A 15,775-nucleotide genomic window follows, 5' to 3' on the forward strand; every position below is an offset into this window, starting at 1 on the left:
AACAAACAAACAAACCATTGATCTTATGGAGATAGAGAGTACAATGACAGTTCCTAGAGCCTGGGAAGCAGTGGGGGTGAAGAGAGATTGCTTAATGGATGAAAACATACAATTACGTAGAAGGAATGAGTCTAGTGCTGAGTAGTATAGCAGGATGACTACAGTTAGCAATAATTTATTGTATATTTCTAAATAGCTGGAATATCTGAAATGTTCTCAATATTAACAATGATAAATGTTTGAGGCAAAGGATATCTTAACTGTTCTATCCGACACTCAAGATTCTTAGCATTCTAATTTTTGCCCACCTAATGTACATTCCCTTCTGCGATTTCTTCTTGTTTTCATATCCAGTTTCAGATCACCTGTGATTCTTTTGACTCTGCCTTACTCCTGAGGCTCAGTTCACAGTGATATTTCTTCAGCTCTGACATTCACATTTTTTTTCTGCATGTTCCACACCCAGCCTATGGTTACACTATATTCCTCAATAAATATCCCATCAGTTCTATCAAGCCCCAGCTGCCTGTCCACTCATTCAGCATAGACTCTCATATCTAATTCTGCCATCTTATTTATTCTTTCTGCTCTAAGCAAAACTTGGATACTACCACATGCCTGTCCAAGCTCCCTGGCCTTTCCTAACTATTTAATATAAAGTATAAATAATTCCCTTCTTCCACAAAACCTGACATACATTCATTACGTTTATTCCCCCTTGTTTCCTTATTAATAGTATTTGTTTACTTATTTCTTTTGCTAAGGGGATTCTGAGCTACTCGAGTGTAGGGTATTTGTCTTTGATTCATCCTTATTTCTTCCACATTTAGTACACTCTCAAAAACTCTCCCCTGAGTGATGGAATGAGTAAAAGTGAGTAAATCAAATGTCATTTTGTATCAAGTGCCCTTAAGTAATCAAAGTTTGCAACACCCAATATATTAGTCACAATTTAAAACTCTTTATTGACATAGAACAAAAAATGAGATCATTTTTAATTAAAAACTGTATCTTAAAACCAATTCATAAAGGAGATGGACTGATTATTTGTCACCTTTTTATTCTAAGAGAGTGATGTTTTATTAATTAGCCTCTCTTGTCTATAACCCTTTTCTATAGTTATCATTCTGCATATCAGTAATGCTGGGATTTGCTAAAAATGAAATATAATTGATAATAAATTCAGAAGCTAATTCTCATATCATTCTCAAGTGAATTCCATTTGACTCAATTTATCCTTTTCTTCCTCAGAGTCTCTGAGATAACTTTATTAAATATTAATATAGAAGTGAGGAAGGATTATGGCTATGCATTATATGTTACTCTAAAAGTGTTTGTATAATTGGGGGCAGGGTGCTAAAACTGGGACTGTTCTGGTTTTAGCACTAAAAGTCCTGTATCCCAGAAATCTTTCCAGTCCTGGGAAGATTGATGGTCATATTAAGTCTCAACCCTCTTCATTTATTGCGATTTCCTAAGCAGGCATTCAAGATCTCCTCTGCTTTAACTATGACTTTCTTCTCTGTTGTATTTTCAGCAACTCTTCTTGTAATCTACTTTCTAGGCAACCCAAACCATAGCCTGATCTTTACACACGCAGTGGTTCCCTTGCCTGCTGTAGTACAAGGTCAAATTATATGGATTTGGATAAAATGTTATTTTCCCCACCACATATATTGTTCTACCTATAGATTTGTCATACTATGAGTTTGGCTTATTTTGTTAATTTGTTCTACCTTGCATGACAGTATCTTTCATATGTGTTATCACTTTGTTTCAAAGAAGAAAGTGAAATTAAACATGTAATTGAAAAATGTTAGTTCTGGCTCTGCTCATGTTTGTGTTATATCATTTATTTTATATATAAATAAACAAATGTCCAAGTAAATGCATTGAGGCCATTCATGCATGAGTTTACACTGTATTTCTTCCTTTTACGATCTTGGATGAGTCATCTAAACTCAGGAGCATGAATTTCTCCATCTTTGAAATGGACATAAAACATTTTGCTTATAGACACATTAAATAGCTTAATATATGTTCCATATCAGCAAACTTTTCTATAAAGGGACAGATGGTAAATATTTTTGACTTTGTCACCTACATTGTTTGGCTAAAAAATATTCATTATCCCTAGTAGTGTAAAAGTAGCAATAGATAATACATAAGCAAAGGAGGTTCGTGTATTGCAATAAATTTTTATTTATAAAAAACAGCCTGTGGGACAGATTTGGCTTATGGGCCACAGTTTATCAATTCCTGATGTATATTAAGTACTTAATAAATGAGAAGCACTACTATCAGGACCTAATGTGTCTTTCCTTACTGAGTATTTTAGTTTTGTAATCTTAGTACAAATTAAGCTCAAACTAATCTAATATTTGGCAATTATATTTTGAGGTTTAATTTATGTTCTTCCCATAAGTTCTCCCATACAAGTAGTACAGGAAAAGTGTATGAACCAATATAGTGAATCTATTCCTGGCAGGGCTAGGATGCTGAAGTTTGAGAATTTTAATATCTCAGTCTCTTTTTCCTGCTTAACTGTAATGAGTGAAGCCCCCAATATTTTAACTTCTACCTTATCTAGTATCTAAAACAATTATAATCTAGTCATGAAGCATGCTAGAGACTCTAAGTGGGTCCAAAATTTAAAAGTCCCCATCAACTCACTGTCCTGAGGCAAAGCCTGAGAACTCAGGTCTTTCAAGACTTTCTCTAAGATACACTAATTTCTCCAAAATTCACTTTCTTTGTGTTTTGATGATCTCTTGCCAGATAATTTCACCAATTCCTATAATCCAGTAGGTTTCCCTTTTGGCTGTGAGTTAGAATCACCTGGAAAGATTTAAGAAAGGAATTTGTCTTAAACCAGCCTCAAAAGACAGTGAACATAAGAAAAGGACAAACTAGACTTTAGCAAAATTGAAAACTTCTTTTATTAAAAAATATTATGAATAAAATAATTAAAAAGTCATAGATTGGGAGCAAATGTTTACAAAACATACATCTGACTAAGAACTGGTGACCAGAATATGTATAAAAATTTGACAAAAATAACCTTATATGACTTAATAGTAAAAAGATAAGCAACCCAATCAAAAGTGAGCAAACATTTTAAAAGTTACTTCACAGAAGAAGATATGTAAATGATCCATAAGTTCCAAACCTACAGTAACCAAAACAGCGTGATACTGGTACACAAACAGACACACAGACCAATGTAACAGAATAGAGAATCCAGAAATAAAGCCACACACCTACAACTAACTGATCTTCGACAAAGTCGACAATAACAGGCAATGGGGAAAGAACTTCATAGTCAATAAATGGTGCTGGGATAACTGGCTAGTCATTTGCATAAAATTGAAACTGGACCTTTTCCTTTCATCATATAAAAAATAAACTCAAGATGGATTAAGGACTTAAATGTAAGACCTAAAACTATAAAAACCGTAGACAAAAAACTAGGAAATACCATTCTGGACACCCGTCTTGGCAAATAATTTACAACTTAGTCACCAAAAGCAATCACAACAAAAACAAAAATTGACAAGTGGGACTTAATTAAACAAAGATCATCATCACAGCAAAAGGAACTATCAAAAGAGTAAATAGACAACCTACAGAATGGGGGAAAATATTCCCAAACTATGCATCTGACAAAGGTCGAATATCCAGAATCTATAAAGAACTTCAGTAATTCAGGGAGCAAAAATCAAACAACCCAGTTTAAAATAAAATGGGCAATGGACACAAACAGACACTTCTCCAAAGAAGACATAAATGCAGCCAACAAATATATGAAAAACTGCCCAATATCAATAATCATTAGAAAAATGCAAATCAAAACCACAATGAGAAACCATCTCACACTGGTCAGAATGGCTATCAGTAAAAAGTCAGAAAGTAACAGATGTTGGCAAGGTTGTGGAGGAAAGGGAATGCCCTATATACTACTGGTGGGAATGTAAATTAGTTTAAACACTGTGGAAAACAGTTTGGAGATTTCTCAAAGGACTTAAAACCAATATATCGTTTGACCCAGCAATCCCACTGCTGGTTATATACTTGAAGGAAAATAAATCATTCTACCAAAAAGATACATGCACACATATGTCCATCACAGTACTATTCACAATAGCAAACATACGGAATGTACCTAGATATCCATCAATGGTGGAATGGATAAAGAAAATGTGGTACACATATACCATGGAATACTAGGCAGCCATTAAAAGGAGAAATCATATTCTTTCTTTGAAGCAATATAGATGCAGCTAGAGGCCACTATCCTAGGTGAATTCATGCAAAAAAAATCAAATACTGAATGTTCTCATTTATAAATGGGAGTTAAACATTAAGTACTTATGGACACAAAGATGGGAAGAACAGACTGAACATAAACCTGTCCCATGATTAGCAATCTATCCCTAGAAAAATGAAAACATGACCACAAAATAGTGACTCTAGTAGGTTTAGTTATAATAATCAAACACCAGAAACAGTCAAGATGCCCATTAAAAAGAGAATTGATAAATTCTCCTTTTATGTAATAAAATCCTACTCAGAAATAAAAAGGAAAAATACTATTATAAGCAACAAGATGGATACATTTCAAAAACATTATGCAAAATGCAAAGTGTCTTGCATAAAAGAGTACAGAACATTTGATCCCAGGTGTATAAAGTTTTCAAAAAGGCAACAACTAATCTGTGGTGAAAAAAAAAAAAAAAGAATAATGATTGCCTCCAGGGAGTAGAGGCAGGGAATTGACTTGAGGAGGGCAAGAGGAGACTTTCTGAAGTCATGGTAATATTCTATTTTTTTGCTAGATGTTTGAATTACAGAGATAAATTCATTTTTTTAAAACTCAGCAAATTAACACTTATGATTTGTGTGTTTCATTGTATGTAAATTTTATATCAAAAGGAAAAATCCTGTACATAAGATTGAACAATTGTTAATGATATACAAGCTGATTATTCATGGGGAACTACTCCAGTGGCTTAGGTTTATATTAAAATACACCAAAGACAGAATGAATTACTAGATGGATGGAGAGATGACTAGATGGATAGATGTGACAACAAAAGTATAGCAAACTTTTAAATATATAATCTAGAGGAGAAATATATAGATATCACATTAATAGTCTTTTAACTTTGCTGTTTAATTTTTTTCATAATAAAATGGCTCCACCCAAGGATTGTGATTTGTTTTGAGGATAGGGACCAAACTTTTTTTTAAAAAGCTTTTCATGTGTAGTCAGATTTAAGAACCATTGCCATGATATTTTCCAATTCTACCCCAGGAAATAGGAACCATTTCCTGCATATATTAACACAGAATTCAGAGGATTTTTCTCTAAACTTGACAAGCCATTTATAAACACAATGTTGCCACGCCTCTGACATTCAGTTTTGCTGCTGCACATGGACCATACCAATCTGCCTAATATGCATCATTATACCACCTATTACTAGCCCCATAGGAATTAAGCTCAAACTAACTAAGCCCCCTAATATCTCCTTAGGAATCAACACTACTGCTGTACCCTTCCACTTTGCCTTCCTATTTTTAAAATTCTTTATTTTATTTTATTTTATTTTTTACTTATCCTAGCCTCTTTTCTACTGCTTGTTGCACCAACTCCCTAGGATAATGACAGCATCTTCTCTCTGAGTTACAGAAGAGAAACTGAAGGCATCAGGTCACAAGATTAGATGAGCAAATATACAAGTAATATCTTACTTATGTCTAAGTTGTTCCTCAAAGAAATTATCATTTTAAAACTCCATACAAGATTTTTAAAACGTCAACTTTTCTTTTTATCATAATTGAGACAGAGTATTGGTTAGGACGTTATGGCAGCTACCCTACAGAGCAGGCATGTTTATCTGGAGCATGGAAGGCAAAACAAAAGACCCCCAAATAATTGTTTGTGGACGAGAATCTGAATGTGATGGTTTATTTAATGTACCAACTTGACTGGGCCACAAAGTGGCCTGATAAATGATAAAATGTGATTCTGGGTGTGTCTGTGGGGATTTCTCTAGGTGAAATTAACATTTCAGCAGGTCGACTGAGTGAAGCAGGTTGTACTTCCCAGTGTGAATGGGCATAATCCCATCCGTTGAAAGCCTGAATGGGACCAAAAAAAGCTGAGTAAGGAGAACTCCTCTTGCCTGACTACCTGAGCTGGGATATGGGTTTTCTCTGCTGTTGGTCTAAAACTGAAACACTGGTTCTTCCTGGGTCTGGACCTGCTGGCCTTTGGACTAGACCTTGTACTACAACTTGCTATTCTGGGTTTCCAGCTTGTCAGCTCCACATCTTAGAACTTGCAAGCTCCTAAAATTTTGTGAGTTTATTTTATTTTATTTTATTTTTATTTTTGAGATGGAGTTTCACTCTGTCGCCAGGCCAGAGTGCAGTGGCGTGATCTTGGGTCACTGCAACCTCTGCCTCCCAGGTTCAAGCGATTCTTCTGCCTCAGCCTCCCGAGTAGCTGGGACTACAGGTGTACACCACCATGCCCAGCTAATTTTTGTATTTTTAGTAGAGACGGGGTTTTACCATGTTGGCCAGGATGCTCTCCATCTCTACACCTCGTGATCTGCCTGCCTCAGCCTCCCAAAGTGCTGGGATTACAGGCGTGAGCCACCGTGCCCGGGAAGAGCCATTTTTCTAATAATAAAAAATATATTTCTATATATTATTGATTCTATTCCTCTGAAAAATTCTAACAAGTACACTGAATAAGAATCCTCCATTATAAGGATTCTTTGTGATGTCTTTTGAAAGACACATGCTTATCAGAAGAGATATATGCACTTCTGCACTATGTTGCTTTTCTCTTTCCCAAATTCAACTGTAAGCTCCTCATATGCAAGGATCATTTTCTACTTGTCTTTGATTTCCCATTATCAACAAAGGCCTGGCACATGGACGTTTCTCAATACGCAATGGAGACTAATGTGAGAGTAATTTAATCAGAAATTCCTGTGTTCTTGTAACACCATTAGCTCATGAGCATCTGTGTAACTGTAAATATTCTATAATTCCGTTGTTATTTTACACAATAACCTTGAATGCTAGTTACTAAGATTGATTTTTATCATTGAGAAAATTGAGGCTTATAAAGATAAAATAGCTTGCTAGATGTGGCACAGTTAGAAAGTAGCAGAGGCAATATTTTAGCCCAGGTCTTTCTAACCCAAAGATTATGTTCATTCTATGTCATCATTCTGCCTGCAATAGAGCCCAACAGAAGCAAGCATCTGTGAGCCTATCCTTCACATGTCACAGATCAATAAGAATTCCTTCACTTCTCTCAAAAGTTTGAACAGAGTTCATTACCACCGTTGTAGAGTACATAATGTTTCCCATAAAATTTTTCCTATTTTTTATTTGTCTGGCAAGCAAAGACCATACACTCCTCTTTGCCCTCTTGTATAAATCATAAGACGATTCTGACGCTTGAGTGGAAGGGATCTGTCATAGTTGTTAATCATTTTCCTTCAAAAGAAAGATCTGTGCAAGGTACACTACAGAATTGTATAAATCACACACCCAGCATTGCTGCCATACTTAGTCTGATGAGTGAAAGAAAAATAAACCTCTGACAAACTATCAGAGCAAACCAATGGTCATTTTTTCTCTCTCAGATGTGTCAGCCTGCCTATACAACCAACTGTCATGGCATTATTTATCTTTATTAGCAACACTCTGGGTTAAGCATGAATGAGGTACAGAAAAGGGCTGCCAGGTGAATTATTTCAGAAAGCTGTAAATACTTTCTTGGGACCACTTATGTATTTTCTTGTGATGCTTGCAGGTTATCATATCCCCTGTTTTGTCAGGAGCAGAGGCACCACAAAGCTTGCAGGTTTTGTAGAACTTAGTGTACATCAACTATCAGTGTTTTCAAATACGTATACTAAATGGCTGCCTGGTAGGTTTTCTCCATACATGGTGGGTAAAATCATACTCTAGAGAAGAAAAGACTTGCTTCACAGAGCTTGCTATCATATAAATCATCAGATAATTCTGACGCTTGATTAGGTACTGAAGATGGATATAGTCTGTCTTCTCAAAGTCTAAGGTCGTGAGGAATTTGAAAGAGAACACAGCTCCCAATGAATGTGATACTTCAGCAGAGGCCTAATGGATGCGTGAGAGTTAGCCTGGTTAGTAAATGGCTAGGGCATTTTTTAGAAGAAAGGTTGTTTCAGGCAGAAGAAAGAACCTGTGATAAGAGTCACAGGTAATGGGAGGCTATTAAATTGTATATGGACTGATTATGGAGTGCAGACTAGGTTTGGGAAAGTGTTGAGGGGGTAAAGAAGACTGACGAGACACCATGCTAGAAAGAAGGCATCAGGTACCAGTCTTTCAGTACTGCCTAAATCATGTTGAGGCATTTGGACATCATGAAAGGGCAATGAGAAATCGTGAGCAATTGATTAGGAAATTTACATAATCAGATTGAACGGCAGCAGAGAAGAGTCAGGAATGTCAACCACAAGTCTGCTGTATTTATTCAGCTGAGGGAGTGGCAACTCTGAGGAGTGGAAGAGGGCAAGGAAAACTTTGAAGGATCCCAGAGACTTTCAGGAGATATATTTGATAGGCATTTGTGAAAGATTTGAAGCAGAAGACAGGGAAAAGTCAGAGTCAAGAATGACATTCAAGTTTCTGCCTTTAAGCAGTTGGACAGTTACTAATGGCAACTACTAAAAAATGACAAAAGAAAAATATCAAGACTTTATTTAATGGTTCCATAGAAATCCTAGAATTAGAACATGAATTTCTACTGCCAGGGACAGAACTGTGAAATTTCACTGTTCCATGGGATATCTGAACATATGAAAACTTTATTAAAAGTATTGCTAAAATGTAATCTCCATTAAAGACCTCAAGAATCTCTTGGCTTTCATGTCTTTTCATAATTAAAGATAACACCTACATAATTAAGATTCCCCTTCCCTCTGCCTTGATTAGAATTAACATCTTCATCCCTTATGTGATTGTACATTGTTTCTGCCTTTATTGTAACAGCATAGTTTTTCTTATTTCAAGGACATCAAAGTTGATTCTCTCTCTCCCAAGCAACTTTGTGGTTAAGGTCTTGGACTCTGTGGCCAGATTCCTCTCATTTGAATTCCAGTCACTAACTTTGACTGACCTTGCATAGGTCACTTAACCTTTCAGAGTTTCAACTTCTATGTCTGTCAAATAAGAATAATTATATAACTGACCACATGGGATCAGTGTAAGGATTAAAGAGCACACTTGTAAAGGACTGAGGACAATATTTTATATTACTATCATGAGCTCTTAGAGAAAATACACTTTGTTCCTTTGTCCCTGTCTCCTACAATGCATAGAACAGTGTTTTACTCATCATAAGCATTCTATGCATGATTATTAAATGAATTTACTTTTATTTCTTATTCTATTTCTTCTCAAATAAAAATGGTTGGAGACTTTTGAATACCACATACTATATTTATCTCTAAAGATTTAGCTAACCCTCATAGTTGACAAACAGTAGAATGGTGCTGCTTCAGGCCAGAAAGTTCCTTAATAAACTCAAGTGTTTAAATACCTTGGGTGAAGGTTGGTCTAAATGAACCATAAAATCCCTAACACCAAGATAAGTGATAGGTCTTTATTTGAAGATAACCTTGTCAATAAACCAGCAGTCTTTCTTTTTCTTATATGAACAAATTATTAATGATATGTAAGCCAACTTCAATGTATACTACCATTCAAATAGTTATTAGAAGAGTGAAACCTTTTATAGTGTAAAATATAAATGATAGTAATAATTATTATTATAAATAATTGATAAAGAATATATAAAGAATTATATACTGGTAAGGGAAATCCAGAATATAAGATACTAAATCATCTGAATTGAATCAGACAGGCTTGAAAATCCTGGTCTTGTTGAATTCCTTACCATTGCTTAAACAGTTGCAACCCCTAGGTGTAGCAGACTTGGTAAGCACTCTACTAAAGAAATGAAGAAGGTATCTGGACAGACTTCTTGGGTTTAAGTTCTAGAAAATGTATTTCCTAGCTGTATATGCCTGACCCAGTTACATACAAATCAGGAATCAAGGAAGCCTACATGCCCATTGGACCCCACTTGCCCCAAGGAGAGCACCACCTGGCGTGATCCCAAAGCACTGCCTCTTCCATCATCTCAGCTATCTCAGTCTCCTAGGAAGGAGACAAATGGGCCAAATTGGGTTAGCTCAAGACTAAACTCATAGTCTTCCTGTGACCATAGGTCTCAAATTGTTTCAGTTTCTTACCATCTTCTCAATCAAGTACAAAATCTTCTTGGTGTGACACTAATTATAGTCTGGCAACTATTTACTTCTCCAGTCTCATCTTCTACACTGACCTCCTTCATAGACAATGCGTTATCCCTCATTAGGGATACGCACAACATGATAACAACATTAAAATAATTACAACTAATATTTCTTGAGCACTTACTATAAGCTAAGTGAGGCACTATTCTAAATATTCAATGGGTTATATCTTTTTCTGCTTAAAGTCTTGCAAGGATATTTAGGTACACTGAAATTTGAAGTCCTCACAAGACCCCTAAAGCCATACATGAACTGGATCCCCTCTGACCCCTCTTCTTTGAATTATTTTTTCTTGGTTTTTCCATTTTAACCACTCTGGCCCACTTACCTCTCCTTGGATAGTACAGGTATTACCTCGGGCATGGCCTAGACTTTTGCTGCTCCCCTCAACCACCTCATGCTGGGAGTGTTCTCAGCCAGATATACACATGGCCAACTCTCTCACCTCCTCTGAGTCTTTACTCCTAACTCACCTTCTCAAGGAGGCTCTCCCTGATGGCTTTATTTAATTTGCAGTTCCCCTTCCCCAATGCCCCACGTTGCTGATCTCCATACTCTCTTATACTTAGTTTTCATCTCTTTTCAATAGTGATCATTTTCTCTTCTAATATTTTATATAGTTAACTTATTAACAATACTTACTGTTTACTGTTTCTCTTCCCCAGCAATCACACATTTTACAAAGCAGTGCTGGTTTGTCCAATGAGATATTTCAAATGCCTCAGACAATATCAGTATCTAGTAGATGCTCAGTGGTATGCATTGAATAAAATAATTTCTAATTATTCAATTAGAATAATGCATTATTCCTTACAATCTTCATAAGATAAGTAACTATCATCTTTTCCTAATGGGCATGAAAATTGCATGACAGAAAGATTCCATAACTAGATTTGTTGCCCAGCTTACCTGTAGTAGATCCAGGACTTCAAGACAGGCAGGCTCTTAACTTCTACACTTGATTACCCTATATGGCCTGTCTTTGTTCATGCTTTGCCATGTTTGTCTGGTTCTCTGCTTCTTTCACTAGATTTTAGTTTCTTGAAGTTAAGTTACCTCTGTAGAACCTACCTCAGTGACCTACCAAGTACTGGGGAAGTAAATATTCAATGTTTACTAAATTAAATAGCAAGTTACAACTGGGAAAATCTGATGAAGTAGAAAGACTTTGAAGCTAGTTAGACGTAAGTCAAAATCATACTTTGGATATTTATTTGTTATACTCTGCTCAAAATATTACTTAACCTCTCTGAGCCTCACCTTCCTCATCTACGCCATGGGACTGATATTACCTCCTATGAAGATTATGCACATAAAATGGGATTCATGTATTATGTTTATTTTCATGTCAATTACTTAGAATACATTTTGTTCCATTTGCCCTGGGTTCTAAGTCAAGGGCTGGGAAACTTTTTCTGTAAAAAGCCAGATAGCAGGCCAGGCGTGGTGACTCACGCCTGTAATCCCAGCACTTTGGAAGGCCAAGCCAGGTGGATCACGAGGTCAGGAGTTTGAGACCAGCCTGGCCAACATGGTGAAACCCCTTCTCTACTAAAAATACAAAAATTAGCCGGGCATGGTGGCAGGTGCCTATAATCTCAGCTACTCTGGAGGCTGAGGCAGGAGAACTGCTTAAACCTAGGAGGCAGAGGTTGCAGTGAGCAGAGATCACACCACTGAACTCCAGCATGGGTGACAAAGGAAGATCTTTAGGGGAAGAAAAAAAAAAAACAAAAAAAAAACAGATGGCAAATATTTTAGGCATTACAGACCGTACAATTTCTGTTGCAATGATTCAGCCCTGCTGTTGTAGTGTGAAAGTAGTGATAAACAATACATAAATAAGTGGGTATGGCTATATTCCAACAGACCTTCTCAAAAATGGTGCATGCCTAATTTTGCCTGGGGGCCATAGTTTGCAAACCCCTGTTCTAAAGCATGACACCTGGGGTCGTTAGCTAAAAGAAATTCTCATCTAAAATTACTGGATTAAACATTTTAATATTGTTTATCATGAATTTATCCCTGGACACTGATTTCTTGTGTTGTAATTATAAATACTAATAATAGAAACAGGACAATTACAATTATCTTTGCCAAGAGTTTTACATACTCAAAATGTGCATCCAGTTCAGCCTTACATGTCAGGTGCTAAGGAGCACTTTAAAGATGTTGACCAGTATGAGAAGAATGGTTCATATTGAGTCCTTGTAAAATAGCCTTATGAGGGCAAGATGCTGACTTCTGGAGCTGAACCAGCCTAACCTGCCTTTCCCGTTCTTGTTTCTGTGTGCTGCTACCTCCCGTGACTTGTGTGTGTACTGAATTTAAATCTTGTTTCCAATACTCCTATAATCCTCTCTTTACTTGACTTGGTATTGTTCATGCCAACATCTTGTTGCTGACCTTGGCTTCACTGTTTCTCTAGTCATTGAGTCCCAGATATCCCAAGGCCTTTTTCATAAATAGCTACCCCCGTCCAGCATATTTTGTCACTTATCAAGCTTGACAGCACTACTCCCGGGCTGTGAATTCCTTTTAGATCCTTATTCATCTTAGGGTTAATTGAACTCCTTTGCCTTGTGTATGAGGTTCTGTGGGACTTGGCTCTAGTTATATTCTCAAAACTCCAAAATATAGTCAGACCCTTTTCACATGCCTTGTTGCTTTATACTTCTATGCCTGCTGTTTTCTCAGTGACGCACTTCACTTATTTGGATATTTGGCAAACTTCTACTAGTCCTTCAAAATCAGAGATCACCGAATCCTCCCTTGATTTGTCCCCATAAAGGTTCCCCTTTTCAACCAATATCACCCCTGTACTCTGATATCTAATCTCAGCAGCAATCAGCCTCAGGAAATCAAACCAAAAGTTCTGCAGCAATTGACCCAGAACAGATAGGATTTGTTCAATGACTACAGCTTCCCTTATTTTTGCTTCCACCTCAGGACCAACCAGAAAAAGCCACTATGTTCCCCAAACCAGTTACAGGGGATGGCCTGCAACTGCAGCTTCTTCATGCCAACCACCTCCAATCAAAGCATACGTGAACCCTTCTCCTCTGTTCATTATGACGTTTTCCACTCCCCTGCCTACCTTTGAGTTTCCGGCTAACACAGTGATGATGGCTGAATCCCTTGCTTTACGAAGCTCTGATAATATAAGTGACAAAACAAGCTCTGCCTCTTCTCATGTAGGTATCTTCTTTTATTCCCACAATCCATAGCACCAAGCATTATTAATATGTTCAGTCTGCCCACACTGATGGGAAAAACATCAGATAGGCAGTCAGACTAAGTCTAGAAACATTCTGTGGTGAAGCCCTTCTCTAAAACTTTCACTACTCTTAACCTAGGGACCAGTCAGATAATAGGACAGGTAGGATGTCTCATGAGCTAAATGGGAACAGTGGACCAACGGAAATGGATATGTAGAAAAGCAAAGAATAAGAGATACACAGAAGAGAGCTGGAAAGTTACTGGGAAAGTCTTAAACATCCCTGTACTTTTGCTACTATCACTGACCTTTTGATCTGCAAGGATGAATCAACTTACACAAAGGGCCTAGAGTGGGAGAGATGTTTTAATGTTTTTTAAATAGAAGAATAAATCCTCAAACATGAAAAGAATATGCATATTTGCACTTACTCTCATCTGACTTTTTTCCCTTATTCTGCAATACAAAGCAATTTCGCTTTAAGTTCTCTGTAATATATTTTATAAGACAATACCAAAGAAGCTTAATCTATTTTACACATGGAAGGGCAACAGAAAAGACTGATCAGGATATGAGGAATGGGTGCGCCTCCAGGAGCATTCGATCCAGCCATCAGTGCACACCAGCACACCTCTGATACCCGAAATTAATCTCACAGCAGTGGGAAAGCTTCATCAAGCAGGCTGTGCTTCCTGCTGAAAGTAAAACCAACAAACTCAACACACATGCAGGAGGCTGCCTTTGAATCTTAAGGACCATTATTGTTAAAACCAACAAACTCAACACACATGCAGGAGGTTGCCTTTGAATCTTAAGGACCATTATTGTTATCTGCCATAACTATGCCATAAGATTATTGCCTCTCTCATTTAATGCACTGAAAAACCTAAATGTTTTTCCTCATCTCTAGTGTGTAATCAAATATCAATTGTACCTGTTTTGGCAGTGGATCGTATTAGTTTAGGGAATGTGCTATGGAGCTGGAAACATGAGTTCAATGCCTCGTTCTAACCCTCAAATAAAGGACATATTACTTATCAAAACTTTAGTTTCCTAATCTGTATAATGGGTATACTGATATCAATCTCTTGGGGAATATTGTGAGAATAATATTAGATAATGTGTGAAAAATATTTAGTGTGCTATAAGATAAATAGGATTCTTATTTCATTACTATATACTCTATGCATCTGACCATACATATATGAGCATGTATACATTTACTATGTATATGTGATACATATTTTAACACATAGATTAGGCTTCTTCAAATCAACAGTTATGCTGTAAGATGTTCAAGAATCTCAAAGGTACCTACATACAATATACAACATATCAGATGTAGTAAACTGAAATATGAATGTGTGTGTGGCAATACTTTTTTAATTATTATACTGTAAGTTCTAGGGTACATGTGCACAACATGCAGGTTTGTTACATATGTATACATGTGCCATCTTGGTGTGCTGCACCCATTAACTCATCATTTACATTAGGTATATCTCCTAACATTATCCCTCCCCACTCCCCCCACCCACGACAGGCCCTGGTGTGTGATATTCTCCACCCTGTGTCCAAGCATTGTCATTGTTCAGTTCCCACCTATGAGTGAGAACATGCAGTGTTTGGTTTTCTGTCCTTGAGATAGTTTGCTCAGAATGATGGTTTCTAGCTTCATCCACGTCCCTACAAAGGACATAAACTTATCCGTTTTTATAGGTGCATAGTATTCCATGGTGTATATGTGCCACATTTTCTTAATCCAGTCTATCATTGATGGATATTTGAGTTGGTTACAAGTCTCTGCTATTGTGAATAGTGCTGCAATAAACATACATGTGAAACTGTCTTTATAGCAGCATGATTTATAATTCTTTGGGCATATACCCAGTAATGGGATGGCTGGGTCAGATGGTATTTCTGGTTCTAGATCCTTGAGGAATCACCACACTGTCTTCCACAATGGCTGAACAAGTTTACAGTCTCACCAACAGTGTAGAAGTGTTCCTATTTCTCCACATCCTCTCCAGCACCTGTTGTTTCCTGACTTTTTAATGATCACCATTCTAACTGGTGTGAGATAGTATCTCATTGTGGTTTTGATTTGCATTTCTCTGACAGCCAGTAATGGTGAGCATTTTTTCATGTGTCTGTTGGCTGCATAAAT

At 36.8% G+C, this 15,775-nt stretch overlaps 1 protein-coding gene across 18 annotated transcripts in view; it reads right to left on the reverse strand.

Annotated features, from left to right (window-relative positions):
• LOC105468948 (teneurin transmembrane protein 4) overlaps positions 1-15,775 on the reverse strand; it is a 3,228,145-nt gene that overhangs the window by 1,945,341 nt on the left and 1,267,029 nt on the right. The gene's annotated exons all lie outside the window — the stretch shown is intronic.

This window comes from Macaca nemestrina, chromosome 12 (assembly GCF_043159975.1).
Source record: "Macaca nemestrina isolate mMacNem1 chromosome 12, mMacNem.hap1, whole genome shotgun sequence".
Taxonomy (NCBI): Eukaryota; Metazoa; Chordata; class Mammalia; order Primates; family Cercopithecidae; genus Macaca; species Macaca nemestrina.